This window comes from Etheostoma spectabile, chromosome 22 (genome assembly GCF_008692095.1).
Source record: "Etheostoma spectabile isolate EspeVRDwgs_2016 chromosome 22, UIUC_Espe_1.0, whole genome shotgun sequence".
Lineage (NCBI taxonomy): Eukaryota > Metazoa > Chordata > Actinopteri > Perciformes > Percidae > Etheostoma > Etheostoma spectabile.
The window spans coordinates 4,633,377-4,652,957 of NC_045754.1; the positions used below are offsets into that span (position 1 = coordinate 4,633,377).

Sequence of the window (19,581 nt, forward strand, 5' to 3'; positions counted from 1 at the left end):
GGTAACCATGGTCCTCAGAAATCCACTGGAGTTTAACATTACAACTGAAAGAAAGAGGAAGGTAACAGACATCCACTCAAAATGAGGGCCATCCGGGGGAATTTCCAGCGGCACCTGAACAATCCCAGAAATTAAACATTGTCGATACAGACTAAAAGTAACCTGGGACAAAATAAATTTGCCCCAAACGTAATTCCGAATGCAGTTTTAGTTTTGCATGGTAGTGCATTTTCTCAGAAGACAAGGCTGCACATCAAGTTACGTCAAGTTATTAGGGTAATTATCTTGCTAGAGGACACTTTTGTATTTATTTTTGGGACTAGATGTAATATTACAAGGTTAAAATGGCAGCATTTCTGCAGGTAAAACCTCAATTTTAAGTTTATCAGTAATCGAGTTGACATGGTTCAACCTGTGCATATGTGCATGCCAACGGCACATGTGATTGCATCCAAAATAAGTAAATCCAAAACTAAATGACTAAAACTGACACTGACAATAAACTGAGGGCTACAGCTTCTGAACGACTAAAGAAGTTGGTATTCGTGGTTTGGACAGTTGATGATGTGTGAAATTGAGGCAGTGTAAGTGAAAACTGAACACGCTGAACACTAATCGGGTTATTGCAGAGGATGTACCCTGCATTAACCTGCTGCTTAACTTTCAAGGATGTGTAACTTTGCTTTGCCCTGTTGTCCTGAGCCCATCTGTACACTTATTATCAAGAGTGTATATGGATGTGTTTTGGTAATATTAGACAGTTTTTCTCAACAGAATCCAACCAAGGCTTGTGCTGAGGAGTAAGAACAGGGAGTGCCTGTGTGGGTTTGAGCTATGTGTGTTAAAGGTTTTACATTGTTTGCACCAATAAAAGCCTCAGTGCGGTGCTTAACGCCCAGTCAGGGAGGCTGATTGATAGCTGTAGAGCCACTTGTGTTCCACTGATGGATGGACCTACAGCAGAAGTCAGACCGGCCGGCTGCTGATGGACAGCCGAGCCTGAGAGGTTGGCAACAGATTTCTGTGCTGACAAACAAGGATATAAGGCAGCTGTGGTAAAGAATGGCCAGTGCCTCTCTGCTTTTAGGAATCTAATGGATTTATGGAAGTGCTAGTTTGAGTTATGAATGCTGTCATGTGCTGCAGTTAGATGTTACAACTTATGGCTCCTTATTTACAAGTTTTGCATACTTTATTTTCATTGCTGCCATCTTGCTTGTGATATATTACACCGGAACATTACACCCACATGTGACCCGCTGATTATTTTATGTTTTATTTCTTCTAAATAAAAGTTTCAGTTATTCAATTACCTCCTTTTTAAGAGAATTCAGTTCAGGAAATACACTTCACTCTCACTTCACTTTCCTGCTGAGAGTTAGATGAGAAGATTGACACCACTCGCATGTATGTACGTTAAGTTCAGAGACAGGAAGTGATTAGCATAGCTTAGCACACCGACTGGAAGCAGGGGGAAACCGTTAGCTTGGCTTTTTTCATAGTTAAAAAAACAGGTTAAACAAACAAGATACATTGTGTAAACTATTAAGCTTCAGCACTGTTGGTAGACATATATTTTTTTAATTTGGACAGAGCCAAGCTGTTGACCCCTGCTTCCCGTATTTGAGCTAAGCTAAGCTAATCACTTCCTTTCTGTGGCTCCATACTTAGATCATCGATGTCCCGCTCCTCTCACTCCTGGACATCTATCAAACCCAAAGCACTTGCAAAGCCACCAGCATTCTGGGTGACCCCCTCCCCGCCCCCCCCAAAAACAGACTCTTAAGCCTTTCTGCCATCTGGGGGAAGCTACCAGAGCATCCGAGCCTGTTCCACCAGGCTGGGAAACAGCTTCATTCCTCGGGCTGTCAGAAAGCTCAACACCCTCCCCTCTCCTTCCCCTCCGCCCTCGAGAATTCAACACAACAGATTTGAGAAATATTTCCAATTTAGGGCCAAATTGTCTCTTGATACGTTGCTCTGGAACAATTTTGCGTGACACTATACAGAAAGCTGAGTTTGTTCTGGACATTTTGATATGAAACACATGGGGATCAGGTTATATGCAAATACCTCAAAATGTAAATGTAATCAGTTATGTAAAAATGACCTTAAAACCTCAGAGGGTTAACCTGCGAGCAGTTCCTTGAACCACCCGATCAGTTGTCTACGAGAGCCCGTCTCATTCTCTCCTTATTCCCAACACGAGAATTAACACTTTGAGTTTAGCACGTCTTTTTATGTCGGGTGCCAGGCATTTGAGTTATCGCAAGTTGCAGCAAAAGCGACGTGTTTCAGACAAGTTTTCGGCAGTCTCGTAGCAACAACGGGAGCCATGCTGAGCTTCCCACATTCGGAGCCGGGAGGTATACACAGGGGCTTAAAGTGTGGGCTGCTAACATCCGGCTGTGGAGCTCACGGCGTGATACAGTGTTAGAAACAAGGTGGGGAATTAGCAGTAGATGTCAGCAGAGTGTGAGTGTTAGTAAATCCTAATATGTCGGTGGTAGTTTTATCAGAACATCTAACATCCTTCATACTTATTACAAATTCATGTGGAGCTCATAAAATACTTACAGTGGCTGGTGAAGTTTGAAATCCTTCAGACACTACATGTAATGGATCAAAATGCCAGTTGCCATGGTTAGTGTTTTATAAAAGTGTGTGTGTGTGTGTGTGTGTGTGTGTGTGTGTGTGTGTGTGTGTGTGTGTGTGTTGTGTGTGGTGTGTGTGTGGTGTGGTGTGTGGTGTGTTGTGTGTGTGTGAGAGTTGTGAACAGTCTTGGCGTCCACTGAGAAGTAGGCGGCCCTCCAGGATGCTGTAGACCACACGAGCGCGTGTTGCCATAAGTGGGGTCGTCGGCGTCTGTGGGTCAGCGGGATCAAGATGTTCCTGGGTGAACATGGACGCCAATATCAACACAAGAATCAAAAGAAATAATTCTGGGTGGAGTTTTTCCATCTGTGGCTGGAGCAGCTCCAGGAATTAACTATGCTGATTTACTTCAAAGTAACCACAAAACTTGGTTTTGTGAATAGTGAATGAAGCAGATGGAGGCGGGCCTGTAGGAAGACATGCTAACATTGCAGGGCTGTTATGAACTTCTGCTGATGTTCACCACAGCTGCAGCCGCTCCCTTAACGGCAAACACTGCGGACAAGCACGCAACCGTTTGGTTTCAGTCTCCATCCATGTGTCTGCCTTTCATCCCCCCCGCTTACCTATTAGGGCTGGGACAATATGCTTTTGTACCGATAAGATTCTTTCGCAATTCATGGGTGCCGATACAGTGATTGCAATTTTCATTTATTGCAATTCTAGAAGTAGCCTACTGAGTATTGTGTTTTTCTTTTTCTTCTTAAAACACTAAATTTGATTGACACACTTTTAGAGACAATATCATGAGACATTTCTAAAAAAAAAATTCTAAAATGAATGCACATCACGTCAGTGAGTCAGTCTGACATTTAATTCATTTGTAAAGCATTTCGTTACATGCATTTTCTGCTTTTGGTCTGTTTTGCTGGAAACATATATGATGCAGTCGCTGTTGTTGGTAACATATGAACAGAAAATATGTAGGTGAATCATAAAAAAATAGAAAATTTCGATTCTGGGGCGCCCTCGTAGCACACCTTGTAGACTGTAGAAAGGCTCAGTCCTGGCCCACAGCGGCCACGGGTCAGAATCAAACCCGTGGCCCTTTGCTGCGTGCCCCTCCCCCCCGCCTAAATCTGTCCTATCAAATAAAGGCAATAACAGCCCAAAGAAGTCACTTCAAAGAAATAAAAAAATCAATTACTTATATACTCCCCCCCACCCCCCCCCCCCCCCCCCCCTCCTAATCCCCCCCACCCCCCCCCATTACTAGTTGGACATTTCGGGTAAAGAGTGGTAGGGCGTCCAGAAACTGGCCGTTGTCGTTGATGTCCTGGATCTTGACGATGAACTCAGACTCGGGTCCAGAGGCCTGTCCGTCAGGCGGTTGCGGGCCGGGCCCGGAGAGCGGACTGGGCCTTCACCTCCCGGTCCAGCCTCGAATGGCATGGATGTCCCCCGTGCTGTCATCGATGGTGAAGGTGGTGCCGGCGCCCTCACCCGTCAGGATGTATTTAATGGAGCCGTCGCCTTTATCCATGTCTGAGTGGAGCTGTGGAGATATTGACACAGAAAAATGATTTATCCCACAATGCATATTCCCTCAAAACGCACCACTTTTACTTTAGAGACATTTCAAAGCTCTTGGAATAGGGTTGCATAATGAATTGAAATAACAATATGGATTAGTGGAATATCCAAATGGCAGGGGGCGTGCAATGGCAAAATAAGTGTCAAACCATTCTGAATTAAGTACTGTGGTGCTGCAGAGACGTCCCGGCCTACAAATCCTATCCTACAGACTGGAAAACAATCTTTATCTGGTAAATCTTCATGTTGCCCTCGGGTTTCCCATATCAATGTTCTTTTTAACTACCCAACTGTGATCACCCAAAATAACATGATTGATTCCACACAACGCTCTTTGGCAGGTACAAATCTCTACTTTCATTCATTTTGGGGCGTTTAGAGCATTTGAAGAAAAAAATGTTGCCGTGGTTTTGAAATAGTATTGAGTACAAGTTGACATATTCCAGTCTGTGATTATCCATCAACATCCATTCCTTTCATTTTAGTCTAAATAATTCCTAATTTCTGCTTTTCTAACTCAAACATTAGGTTTAATTTCCTAAAAATTAGGTATGAGAATAAATGACAAAAAACTGTAAAACTAAAGTTAAGAAGTTAATGTTATGTAGTAAAAAAAAGTGAAACATTAAAAAAGTCAAAAGTGTTGTAAAAAGAGACATAACCGTAAGAAAAACATCAATTTTAAAAGCCTCACCAAAAGTGTTGATTTTTAAATTTGATGGGAAGACACACAAGGGTTAATGAAAATGAGTAAAATGATAACAAAATCATCATCCCCTTCAATATAGTCAATCATATCGTAATTGCAATATCAGTCAAAGTAGTCTCAGATATTTTCCTCATATCGTGCAGGCCTGTTTTGGAAGTAAAACAGGAACTCAAAGTATTCAGATCCTTTCCCAAACTGCTGGTGCCTTCACAAAAATGATTCAAAAAGGGTGTCAAACATCCCAAAGGTGTCAACAAAGCGTCCGTTTGATGTAACAGTGATCAGAAGCTGGAACATACAGGAATGTAAAACACATGGTGCAGTCCAAAAGTATTTGGACAGCTTGGTTTTTGAGGACATTTATTTAGGTCACATCCCCTAATTTTAGGACAATGCAGCAGCACAGTGATCAGAAACCTACAAACGAGACAACCAGTGGAACGTTCAAAGTCTATCACATCAGATCAGGTCCAAATGAACATGTGTTGTGTAATACAAGCCCGTAGAGCGTATATGCCCGTAGAGCATAACACCAAAGGCCCTATTTTTAACTCTCCAAGCGCATGCTGTGAAGTGCGCTGGGCGCCTCAAAAACTTGGTCTTCATTAATTCAGAGGTGCGATTTGGGCGTAACATGCAATAAATCAATCGGTGCCATCTCCCATTCCCATCATTGGCGCGATCACTTCACACGATTCCCCTAAACACACCACGCTTAAAGACCATTACGCCCATGGCCGCAAAAATGGGCGCATGTCTGCTGTTGTCTGTGTTCGGTCAACAAAAACTGAATCTACAATTGTATTTGACAACAGAAATGCAAAGCAATATTTGTTTGTGGTGTCTTCAGTGTGAGGCTGCTGCTTTTCTCTGATTTATATCCTTGTCAATTGAATATCTTTGGACGGTTGGTTAGGACAAATACATTTTTTTTTTAAGAATTTGGAAAACTACATTACGGGTTAATCTTTTTCTTTTTTTTGGGGGGGCATTTTTCAGCCTCCATTTCGACAGGACAGAAGAAGACATGAAAGGGGAGAGAGAGGGGGAAGGACATGCAGCAAAGGGCCGCAGGTCGGAGCTTAACCCGTGCACATGGGCGCCCGCTCCACCCACTGAGCCATCTGGGCGCCCATGACGAGTTAATCATTGTGGAAATAACTGTCTAATGACTTTATGTAGCCCAATAATGTGGGTTTGAAACAGGCTACAATTTCTACTTCCTGACCATCTGATGTGGGTATAAATAACCTCAAATCAAAGCTGTGATTACCCACTAGCCTCCATATGCAACGGCTACAATCATAACTGTACAGAACAAACATAATGTGTCTGAGCCCTAATACTCTCTATTCAGTCAACATGCTACAATCCAGAATTGCTATTTCAAACTTAAATTCCTTTTTAATATAATGTCTAGTATTTTTTTTTCTATTCAGTCTATCTGCTAAATTACACAAAAGTAGAAACGCGTGACAATATTGTCAACATAGGACTCATTATTGAAACATGATTCCTTATTGAACCAGGGAGTAAATGAATAACTCCAGACTTCCAGGGCTGGCATGTGGTTATATGCAGGCCCTAGCACCGTAGCTGTAAGTAGATGTCTAATCACAGCATACAGCCTTGTTTGTTGCCATGGGCCCTGCAGTGCAATCAGAAGCCTTTTGTGGCCTGTAAGTGCAAACGACAGCCTGTTGATGTGCAATCACTCCTTGCTCTGTACTTAAAGGGTCTCTGCGTATGATGAGTACTACTAACATCACACTGGAAGCGTAAAATTAAAGGCCCCTCTTGATGTTTGTCTGGTGTATATAATCAACAGGGGTGCGCACAGCACTGATACCTCCCCCCGGCTAACTCTAAAAGCACTTTTTGAAGACCCTAGCTTTGGCCTTTTTTTCATCGTCAGGAGGCCACTAAGTGAAATGACCAAGCTGAGGTCATCGAACTGCTAAAAGTTTGCTGCTACAGTACTCGTTGTTATGCCCGTTGACAATTCAGCAGCAATCTTTTACAGTACCCATCGCTCTTTGAGCAGCCAGACAATACGTCTTTCCCTATCTCTTTGGACAATGTGCCCACCTGCGCTGTCTCTTGAAAAAGTGCCGCTCAGCCGAGCTCGGCCCAGAATATATTTTTTAATCAACACTCCATTGTTGGCTTCAGCGACGTGTCTCGTGGTGATATATCTCCGGCCGGTGCCTTCCCTATCCGCCTCATCCGCCTTCTTCTGCACTAATCTTTCCTCTCCACTCAAACCTATGAAAAGAATTTGACACTCAGGCTATCAATTACCTGCTCCTCCTCAGCCCCGACCCGAAGCCCAAAACATCCGACATCCCCACGCCTCTGAATACTAAGCTGCTCAACAGAGGAGTTGCAAGGTAGGCAGAGCTGAGGGGAAAAAAAACACCAACGGCACATTCTTCTCCTGCTTTGTCACATGCTACAATGCCTTTCTGCCATGAGCAGCTCACTGGGAAGCAGACCGGCTTGTTAGAATCACTTATTTCATTCTGTTTGAAAAAAAATGAGGCTTGGGAGGCTTTAAAAGAGTCGGTGATGAAACTGTAAATGGAAAAGAAGATGGAAGTGAATGCTACAGCGCCTGTTAGCATGTCCAGTTCTTTATGCTACAGCGCCTGTGGTACCCTCTCAGGACTTGTTACCCTTCTATCTCGTCGGCGGGGGTGAACATGACTTTTTGGAATCCGGATTTTTTCTCGGTATTCCGGAGCGCTGGAGGGGAAGTTATTCCAGAACACTAACAAGTTTGCATAATTTCCAAAGGGACGTTTTCGAAGTATGAGTTGGGCAAATTCCATCAATTTGGGGTTGGCGAGTATCTCCACGTACGGACAACAGGATGTTCGTTCGCCCATCCAAGGTCTAACTGAATGCTCTGGAGGAATTTCTTTACTTAAAGTGATGGTTTGGAGTAATTTCACCCTCGGGTCCTTTGACCATCACCTCAATCCAAAACCCCATAAGCTTTTTCCCCTTGGTCTAACACTGGGCAAGTTAGCGCTAACAGCCAAATGGCTTAGTGCAGGCGCTATTGGAACCAAGTGTGTATCTCGTAATACCCCACTAATAATGCCCGGAGTGGTACCAAACCCTTACAGTAGTACAAATAGGTTTTGTACTCATAAAACAATACATTTGAAAGTTTGTAAGTACACCAGGAGTCTATTCATATTGCACTTGCCTGATGGCTTCTACTCTCTGCTGCTAGCACTGCGATCTAGCTAGCTAATGTTAACTTCAAACTCTGCTCTGACTCGTTGAGCTCTTCTTCTGTTCTCTCGCTTCTTGCTCCTACTTCGTAGGCTCTTCTAATGCGGGTTATCTACAACCAACGGAGGAGAATGGAAGAGCTAGCTTGCAGCGCTAGCAGCAGAGAGTAGAAGCCATCAGGCAATTGCTAAGGCGCCCAATGTTAGAACAACGGGAAATAAGCTAATGCTTACTGATGATGCAAAGGACCCTAGGGTGAAATTCCTCAGAACCATCACTTTAAGTTCCATTTTCAATTTACTTTCTGAATTGAAAAACACAAAAAAATTGGCGGAGGTATTTACGCGTTATTATGAATCCCACTTGGTTTCTTGGCAAGACCCGTACTGGGTCGCAGCCCAATTGGATGAGCTTAGACATTGTCCTCGAGTGGTTAATGTCGGGACCATTGGTCAGGGGACAGGACCTGCAAAAACTGCTGCCAAGGAACCACGTGGGATTCATAATAGGGTGCAAGAAATCTGATTTTTCAGGAAATTAAATATCATATGAAGTGCAACACCTCATTGTTTTCATCAATGCTGTAATGTGCCACTGACAATATTTCCTCTGCATTTTCCTCACTTTAATGTTCATCTACTGTGTAGCCAGGAAACCAGAGCAAATGAGTTTATCAACTTAGTGACAACAACAGTACTGAAATACTTAAAATGAATAACTTTCTAAAATAATCATTCTTCAAAAATGACAGTTTTCCACTTATGGCGATAATGAAAAAGTAATAAGATTAAAAAAAGAAAAAGAAACCTTATGTCATTATACTGCTGAGCACAACAACAGGATGAAAGAATGTTTTCTCTCTATTTTGCAGGCTTATTATGACGCTTCACCAAAAGTCGCATTTTCTTTCAGCGACGTAATGGATATGTTCATTGTAGTTTGCGAGATTGTTGTCTCCTTGCTGATGATGACTGGCCTTGCAACTATTGATCAAATGTTCAATTCGCTTTATCGACTGAGTGATCAAAGTGCTCCTTTGTGAGTATCCAGCATCTGCTCTTTTCAGAGCTTGTCAGTTGTGTTGCAGACGTGCCGTCCAGTTCTGTGGAACGGGGGGGCTGAGTGAAGCCTCGGTTCGAGTCAATTAACTCAATCAGTGCTGTCTGGCCCTGGTTCAAAGTGGACAGGGGAGAGGCTGTCTTAGTATGGGCGCAGTGCATCCAGGGATTAAATTGGAAATCTTATTTCTTTTTTTTTTCTTTTTTCGCAGTGGTTGAAGTTTGCCTCCGCCCCCCCCCCGCGTTCTTCTAGCCGAGCAACAGATGACCTCCAGGCTGCTTAGCTCCTCTATAGATCTGTTAGTTTGCCCTGCTTTGAAAGTTACTGGTTGAAATCTCTTTGAAACGCCTACACTGAGGCACCCTTATGTACACCAAGTGGAAAGGTGATGCATTAAAAGCTGCCCCCCCTTACCAAGCGCAGAAACCTCCATGCCAACAACACGTTCTCACTCCCAACTTACCCAATACAGACGCTTGGTCAATGGCTCTCAGCGTCAGACACAACACAAAAATCACCTTGTTAGCGTCTGTATGGAACGCACCGAGCAGAGCAACCGCTGTACGATGACCACATGTGAAGTGCGGCGATGGTAGCAAGTGTTGTGAAAGACTGAAAAGGAGGTTGGTTGGAGACCGAGGTTTGTGTCCCGTTCTTCTATTGGAGCTAAAAACACTTGGAGATTGGTTTTGGCTCCAAAACTCAGCTTGAAAACCAAAATGCAGCCTAAATATGACGCCAAAAGGTCATTTTGCATTGGTAAACACCAAAGGCATGTGAACAGGCAGTGCTTTTTGACGAGAGTGAGAATGTGTTACACATCTTCAGTGTGTGCATGTTCATACAGTACCGCATGTAGGTAACACTGACCTTTCCAATGTAAAGTGGTTCCAGTCCCGTGTACTCCTCCAGGACAAAGAACTGGTTCCAGACCCAGCCTCTCTTCACCCTCTGCAGCAGTGCTGAGCTGCCTGCAGACTCCTCCTCCTCTGCAGGTTTTCCCAGAAGGCCGTGGGGCAGAAGGGCCAAAATGCAGAGGGCCACAAGGAGCAGGGTGCTGGACACTGCTGGAAGATGGTCTGCCATTGTTTTCTTCTTTCTTCACGAGTGCAGTTGTTTTCAGGTGCTACTGTTGGCGTCCTGGAAGAGAAAAGAAGACAGATTAGTCTCAGATTTATGTCCTTTTGGACACCGTCACCGACACTTTTATGGCATAGTGAGGCCCCAGTCGGTGTTGCACTGTGGGATACCTGCATACAACACATAATCACATAATCCTAGTCTTTTCTCCGGCCTTCATATTAACCTTCTACTACGAAGGTTTTGTCCAGTTATAATGATTCTTATCCCAGCTGAATGAGTGGGTTCTTCCCTTGCTGCTACTGAGAGACATGGAGGAGGTTATATTCGATTGACAACAACGCGATCAATAGGTATGCCACAAAACATTCATGTCATGCAGCTACTTACAGGCCCCCCCACCACCAATTATCTAGCTAAAATCGAACGAGTCCGTCTGTCTGTATGTCTCATCGACTTCACACCTGGCGGGTGGATTGCTCAGGACCCGAGGGCAGTTTCATGTGCGAGCTCTTGAGGTCTACGTTATATTGGTGTTTTAAGAGTGGGACCCCCTAACTGTTACACCGCCAAATGGCATTCTGGGTACTGCTCACTCTCCGTTATTCATTCAAGAACAGATGAAGAAAGAGAGACCGGAGATATGACATTGTAGCAAACATTTCAAGCATCATTGATGTAATGATACACTTTTGTTACCGGAAATAGCCTGGTCCCAAAAAGCTAGCTGTTACCAAATGACGCAAATACTATAGCATTGCTAAGGGACACAACTGGGTCGGGTGCATGTCTCACAACTCAAGGAAGCGCATTGTCGAGTGTTAAGTTGTTTTGTTTGAGAAAGCTGCAAGCATCCATACCGGAGACCAAGAAATAGACTTGACCCGAACAGGCACATTTTCAATGGGCCCTGCACAATAAAGAAGAAGACTGGGGATGTAATTGGTTTTATGTCACTGTAAAGTCCCCAGTGAGCCAGTTAGCTTAGGTTGGACCAATTAGTGTTTTAACTGGGAGTTGCATGCATTCAGAAAAACCCGGGTATCTTGTCGTCACCATTAGTTAGCTTTAAAAGTGTCAATAGGCGTATTTTTTAACTTTTTAGAGACATCCAAGGTTCCCCCCCTTCCCAGTCTCTATGCTAAGCTAAGCTACAACCTCCATACTTATCACAGACATAAGAGTCCTATCAATCTTCTTATCAAACCTCTCGCAAGAAAGCAAATAAGTAGAATTCCAAAAAACTTTATCATTTCCTAGGTATGTACGTGAGAAAATCATGCATCAGTTCACATTTCCTGTAACTGAAATTCCAGAAATTTCCCTAAAACTTTGTCATGGAAACATAACCGTTAACATAATGTTACTTTTTGAAGCCCACTTGACAAAACAGAAATGATTGTGCACTTTGAAACGAGCAGCTTCAGACTCTTCCCACCCCCAGCTCGCGACAATCAGGCATTTCACAAAAAGAAAAAATGAAACCACAGTCTTTTCCTTCCTTCCTTCCTTCCTTCCTTCCTTCCTTCCTTCCTTCCTTCCTTCCTTCCTTCCTTCCTGTCATGAGGAAAGCTCCTTCACACCTCCTGTAAAAGGCCCGGGGGTGCGATGTTCTGAGATTGGAGTGTTTCTGTTGACACCCTCACTCACACCGTGTTCTACAAGTTCCCTTCAGCTCTGCACACCGCTCATTACACCTTTTTTTTCTTTTTCTGTATATTTCAGGTCTTTGAAGGCCTCAATGGGATTTCCAAGATGTTGATTTCATGCCTCTAAATACTATCTCCCACTGCATTGCTCGTTTTTAATACGAACATCATAGGAATCTTTAAGTTCAGCGAGGTCAAGTCCGAGGATTTCTTCCAGGGTAAGCTTTTTGAGGTTACTCATCGATCTGAGCTAATCAATACCTTTCCACATGTAGCGCATGGCACCTACGCTGCCTCTTTCCATCTGCAGCTTGTTTTTATGTATTAGGAAGACGGCTGCATCTGCCCGCTCCTGCATTAACGAGCTTGAGCTGAAAAGGCAGCGAAAATGCCAAAAAGAGTGTGTGTGTGTGTGTGTGTGTGTGTGTGTGTGTGTGTGTGTGTGTGTGTGTGTGTGTGTGTGTGTGTGTGTGTGTGTGTGTGTGTGTGTGTGTGTGTGTGTGTGTGTGTGTGGCTTAAAGAAAAGCAGAGAGGCTGTAAGCGGGGGGAGGAGGAAAGTTTGGGGCTGGAAATAAAAACGACAGCGGAAGAAAGACTGACTCCATTATTTTTTGTAAGAGAGAGAGCGAGAGTGCATTGTGCTGCTGAGACTCTCTCTGAATTGCCAAACTCAGTTAATCATTGTTGAAGAGGCACAAAAGGCAGTGAAGGGTGGGGGGCGTGGCTGCATTGTGAGTGGGAGGCTGGGCCGTGTGTGTGTGTGTGTGTGTGTGTGTGTGTGTGTTTCTGGGCTGCTTGGCAGGATGGTGACACTTGACCTCGCTGCTCCCCTCTTTTCTGTCCATTCAAGCCGCCTGGTTGCCATTATGAAGTGAAATTAGCTCCCTGTTCTCCCGATCTCCCCTCTCAGCTCCGCCCCCTACAAAGGTCACAGCTTGCACCCGAGTATTTTGCTCCATTTTGTCGTCCCTAATGAGGTGACATGCTACGCGATTGTGTTGGCAAAGCATTTCACACATCTTTCTTATGGCACCTCACTTGTTTAAAGAGAAAAGCAGCTGGCGTTTGCCACACAAGCTGTGACAGGGGGGAGATGGAGGGATGGGGAGCGGGGTGGAAGGTGGAGGAGCAATCATATGACTGAGCTTGTGGCCGAGACTTGAGGTATTTTCCCAACTTTGTTCTCAGTTGAAAATCTCTTTGTATTCATAAGAGATTCACACATTTTCGAGCTGTTAGCGTGACAATGGTAAAAGAGACAATTAAGTCAAAAGAAGAAAAAGGAACATCTGATGGTGTTTTTGTTTTGAAAAAAGGAAAGGTGTTTGCTTGAGAGGGAAGAAGGGATTGAGTGACAGTGGAAGAGATAATGATTGTCAGGGGGAGCAGCTGGTGTGACAAAATGATGAGCCATATTGTTGTATCATCTTAATCCAAGTCCACCTGCTGCTCCATTATCTACAGACCACATCAAACTGCTCCTACAGCAGCGAGAGAGGCGTTTTCTTCCAATGGAGGAAAACAAACCCGGAAAACAACTGCTACAGTACGGTTGGCCGACACCACTGGGCTGAAACAACACGCAGAATCTCCCGAACTCCACCTGTTCAGGGTAATGAGCTGGTAATGCCCAAATTCCCAACAAAACTTTCTGTTCCTGTATCGTTACCAGGGCTTTAAATGAACGTTTCGCACCGTTACGTTTGTCCTCTCCATAGCCGACGGTTGTGTGAAACTTCACGACAAAGTGTTCATGGGAAATGTAGGATTAGTGCTATAAGGGTTTCCAAGCCAGAAACACACAAAATCGCCCAATCTTGCAACACTGACTTGTCAGTATTATTTACTTAATTTATCAACAACCAAATTGGCAAATAACTACAATGTTACCCACCAAAGATCACTATACCCACAGTGTGCTGGTGTCTATTTGAAGCCCTGATAATAACTTAAGGAAACACTCTTAGATTAAGAACTGTATTAAAACTTAAAAAGTTGGACACAACATTGATTGCTTTGACTCTTCAGACTAGTCCCGATTCAAATCATGCAATCATTTTGACAATTTTAGACTTATATTTTGCTTGTGTTCAGATACATTTAAACAATGCGTTTTGAGAAGCTTGGTTTATTTAGTTAATGTAAACACGTTTTTTTTAAGTAAATTCCTTAAAGTAAGGTATTGAAAAGGCACTGGTAGCAAAACAAGGCATCTGCAGCGCTACCCAGCCTGCAACAAATGTGATGTGATATGTTGCCTTGGGCTGAAATAATTGGTCAATAATCCAAAACTTCACACTTTTTTGATAACCTAATAAAAGATGAGTAATATCCATGCAGAAAGGCCCAACATTAACATAGAAAACTTTAGAAATTTGGGTTTTGGATTGATGGTTGGTGGGAAAAAAAAGATGTCAATTACCTTTTGGAACCTAATGATTAATTGATTAGGGAGGATAATCGTCAGTTCCAGTCCTAATGTTATCAAAACCCTCACCCAGACGTAGTGAGGTTGCCAAGGGCCAACTCAGTGTGTGGTGCATTAGCATGGATTCGCCCTGTTTAAGTGCTATGTGGAGCATTAGTAAGTGTTAATTTCAAAGTGGCCATGTCTGTGCTCCACTCACCTCGGCTCTAAAAAGAGGCCTCCCAGTATGTGGAAAAGGTCCTTTTTAAAACTGGGTGGACCCATGAAAAAGGGTCCCACCCACCCCGGCAGGCCCAAACGTCACGGCCAATTTGTTAACCACAATTGATTTTGCACGGCCACCGCGAAGCCTATGTATATTTCCCACCCATGTGAGAAGTGGCATCCATGCACTTTGACTTTTTTTTTTAGATGCAGAAGCGCCGGAATGTGAAAATATATCTTTTTCAATAAGCTGAGTACAATGAGCCGAGTGGGTGCTGTTGCAAAAATGTTGACGCGTCTTAAATGCAGAATTTCATTTCATTTCCCGGGCCGAGTGCTGAGCGTGACGAGCCACATTCCTCAACCAAGCGTAGTTTTTTTTTTTAAATTTCTGAATGTGTGTTCACTCATTTACACATGATTATATTCTGCTGGTGCACTTAGTTTTAAGTCCCGGGCTTTTCCCGCTGTATGGACGTGTATGGTGTGTGTGTGTGTGTGTGTGTGTGTGTGTGTGTGTGTGTGTGTGTGTGTGTGTGTGTGTGTGTGTGTGTGTGTGTGTGTGAGTGTAAATAAGCAATAAAATGACCAGGTCTTCTGTTTCTAAAGCAAAGGGTATATACAGTGTCAGCGCCTGCAACAGGGACCCAGTTTCCTCAGCCGGCTCTCAGGGAGAGATGGCAGCCTTCAAAGGCAGCGTCAGGCTCAGGGAGGTGTGTATTCTGGCCAAACTCTCAAGTTCACACAGTTGTTTGTGTGTGGGTATGAATATGAGGTCTTGCGCGCACACACACACACATTTTTTTCATATATATATATATATGTATATATATATATATATAAATAAGTGTGTGTGTGTGTGTGTGTGTGTGTGTGTCAGTGCTACCCTCTATTTGTCCTCATTTCTCTAACCCTGTCCCCCTCAGGACAGAGACGCTGGCATGGGGCAGGCTTTGAACCTGCTTCTGTCGCGCTCTCTAATTGTGGGGATGCTCCCCGGGCCTCGGCATGTGCAGCTGTGCGCGCCGCCACCGCTGTGCCGTGACGAGCGCCTGTTTGACTGTAAGGTGTTTTTAATTACTCCCTCCATCCACTCTCTATCTGCCTTTTGTGCGCTGGGTGTGCATCAGAAGTTTGTTACTACTTCTGTACCCTACATTTGGTTTTTATATACCCCTCCTCCTATTCTGTCTTTTCAAACATCTGGGTTATTGTATCATTCCAACTCCTGCGCTTATTTTTAGATTTCTAATCTTTTTTTTTTTTTTTTTTTAATCCCTCTCCCGTCTTAGACCCCTTCCCTTCCCCGATGCACATTTAGTTCATTCATCGCTCGGTGGAGGCCGTAAAAGGAGCCTTGTCATTTATGGAGAAATTAAATCACACAAACTGGCATTCATCCCGGCCAGTGGTGCATGGGAATGATGTCACCGCGCATAAGCGTCATCTGGAAAAAGTTTGCAATCAGTGTACGGCGTCCTGGGGACAGATCCTTTTGAAATTATTATTCAATTTTTGAATTTCAAGGACTTTTGTCTGGAAGGAGAATTGGATGCTCAGTTTTCATCCACCACGTGGCTGCACCTGGAGACTCCTCTCGCCTCACGTGACCATTTCCTGTCTATCTTTCAGAGGATCCTTAATCGCCTCTTGCTGTCACTGATAACGGGAAGAAAAGTCTGGCTGCCCCAGCGACAGCACACACGCGCCAATCTAGTGTCTCATTTGTCGGCCGGAGCTTACAAGACAGGCGAAAGCTTAAAGGTTTTTTATAGAAAAAAAAGAAAGAAAGTGTTCTCATCTTGAGAAACTAGAACCATGGCTGAATGGAAAACAGAGGTCCGTAAAAAGCAGATATAGGCATTCCTCTCCTTCAGCACGACTTGTTTGATGTAGCAACAGTGCTGATGTGCAGGGAATTGGAGCCACGCTTTTGAGTCTGAGCTCGTGTTCACAAGTTTTTGTGCCACCAAACCCCCCCCCCCCCCCCCCCCCCCCCCCCCCCCCCAGCTGAGGCGAGGCTCTCCAAATATTCCCCGCGACCTACTTTTGACAATGCAATACATTTGTTCCAGCAAACCTTATTTGTCAATTAGCACACACACACAAACACACAAAAAAGATGGATTCAGGGCAGTAATGACATGGTGCATCCACCTCGTGTCTTATTCGTCTCGGCGCTCTCCATCTGCACTCAGACTTTCAACGCTCACTCACAGCTGACAAATCCCCAGTCACCCTTAAATCCTCCTCACTGTTCACTGTTTACAGCTTGAAAAGTCCTATTGGCATTTCTCCTTTGCACTACTGTGTTTTAAAACATGACCAGTGAAGGATTATTTTCTCTTACCAAAAATTTCACGCCTTACCTTATTTAGTTTTTTTTCTTCTCCTTTTTAACTTTATTCCTCTTCCTCAGTCCGTCTTCTGTGGAAAATGAGGTTTTCTTCTCCCCTTATCTCCTTGTTATTCTTTTCCCTCCACGCTTCCTGAATTTTCCTTAAAAAGTTGTGATAGCTACTGCCTGCAGTGCATCAGTTTCCATAAAGTCACCTTGAGTCCATGCTCTCTCACTTTTGTAAAGTTTCTCTCCATCTATATAAAGTATAACTATGATATGTCTTCTCTTTGCTGCCTCTCCTCTTGTCACCGCTGCTGTCTGCCTCTCATTGCTGTCTGCACACTCTCATCCCTGGTGTTGCCTATCTGGAGACCCAATCACTTTAAAGCACCGATTATCCCTCTCTTTACAATCAGTGGGACGGCCTCCCCCTGGCTCCAGTGCAATCCAGCCATCTACAAGCTCAAGCATGGGAACGAGAAAAGGACAAAAAAGAGGTGGAGAAAGAAGGCGAAGAGGAGGGGAGAGAGAGAGTCTTAGGGGGGTAGATTGACAGCAGGACAGGGGTGAAATTACAGCAAGTGGGGGGTGGAAATCAAAGCGGTGGAGTGAAATCAGGGAAGCAAAAAGGACTGGAGGACTGAGAAGAGGGAGACATGTGGTGGCAATGGAGGAATGTGCTACTGCACGCACCTCCAAAAAGCATTTCATCTCAGGGTCTTTTACAAGTGGAAAAAAAGGGACCAGCAAGGTGGGGGGGGGGGGGGGGGGGGGGGGGGGGACTCAGGATTTTGTGACGGCTCAGGAGTGTGTGTGCGGGGAGATTGCCGCGAGTGCAGGGTCCTTGGAACACTGACAAGCGGAGTAGAAAACGCAAAAAGATGAAGGGTGGAGAAAAAATAAAAAATAAAAATCACCTTCTCTCTCACGGCAGCGAACCTCGCCTAATGCATTTTAATGAGTCGGTGGTGTACACGGCTGGATCGGTAGAGGGCTTTTATGGGCATAAAAGATGAAGCTTTAAACTGTATTATATTCCACCGCTTGCCCAGTCGGAGTCAAAGCAATTAGTTTTCCAAATTGGCAAAAGGATCCAGAAAAATTAGGCGTAAGCCAGTACACACAAAAAGTGCAGCGCCAGATTAGTCATGGTCACGGAGATCTGATCCCTGTTAAGCACAGAGCGGGTGGGGGAAATAGCAGTGTTTCATTTAAGCAATCATGGAATTAATGAAGCAAAAAGAGGTTTTTTAGCGTTCGGTTTCTTGCATATTTCATCTCATGAGAAGGACTGGGGAAGTGAAATCACGTTGGAGATGTACTCAACCATGTTGAAACAGAAATGAGAATATATTACACAGAAACAAGAAGTGTTCTAGGCTGCTGCTCTGGTTCTTGCTTAGCTGTGTTTTCCATGACATAGTCTGAGCTGATTTCATAGTATATCTATAGACCAAATGAAGCGATGGCGCTCCAGATATCAGCAAGCCAACTTTTAAACTTCCCCACTTTTCATAGCCCCCCAACTACACTCGACATCCCTTTGACTCTACTTAATCTTCCTGACAGAGTAATTTGGTGCGTTGTCCAGCTCTGAAAATACAGATGAAGGCTGTTGTCACCTACCGAGCCAGATGGTCAAAAGGTTGTACTTCTCCATTGGTTCAATATGTTTTTTGTTTTTTTCCCCCTCCCACTCTGTCCCTTTCAATATGTCTTCTTTCTCATTTGGCAGGTCATTCTTCTTCACCACTGGCTACCCCTCTACCCCCCCTCCGTTGCCGCTGCCCTCTCCATCGTCTTTGTCTCTTTGAAGACCTGACTGGTTAGCGCCCCAACCAATCTGTCAGCGAATGCTTGACTGGAACCCCGGAAAAGAGAAAAAAAAAAAAGAAAAGAAAAAAGTCAGGGGCTCACTCTTTGTCGGGGCGGGCCACTGAGAGGGTGGCATTCAAGCCCATTGAACAGCACCTTCCATCACTGTGGCAGAGCTGCGGATAATAATTGGCAGAACAAATTGAACCTATAGGGCTTTTGGAAGGGCCTCTGTCTGTTCTTAAGGCCTGTTACGGTGGTAGACGTCTGGAAAACAAGTCCCTCTGGGTCCCCTCACAATGGCCCAGATCGGCCGTAGAAATAGATTGGCTACAGTTATGTTCTGCATGTTGCTGGACTTTGGTTTTGTGATAATGTGCAGGATGTCATAAGGACACGGTGCTTTCACGCAGCGGATTAAGTACGCCTACTCTTAAGGTTGAGGGCTGTAGGTTCCTAAAGGCCGTGACTTGTTCTGTCACCTCCAGAGTACCTTTTATCAACACTTACACACTGTTCAGGTCTTTCAGTTTGGAAAACAGATTTCATGGCTGTTGGTGTTACATTTCCTCTCTAGGCAAGCATCCTCTAAATTACCATTTGGGTAACACTCCATTGATCAGTCTGACATTATTGTCCTATTAGCAGATTCCCTCCCTTTAAGCCATAATTTGTGACCTTAATGTCTGCCTACTGTGATCTCATTTTCATGTTGAAAGTATAAAGAGGATTCTGTTTAGGACAATTTGTTGGTCTGCTCTCCTGACATAGGAAAATAATAGACAATGTAGAGTCAGAGTTAAATGCTTTAAAGGTCCCAGGCATGAAAATTTCACTATGAGGTTTTTTAACATTAATATGCGTT

The 19,581-nt window shown here is 44.2% G+C and overlaps 1 pseudogene; it reads right to left on the reverse strand.

Moving 5' to 3' along the window:
- The window catches only part of LOC116672367 (cadherin-20-like), a 98,174-nt pseudogene that overhangs the window by 30,347 nt on the left and 48,246 nt on the right, over positions 1-19,581 (reverse strand).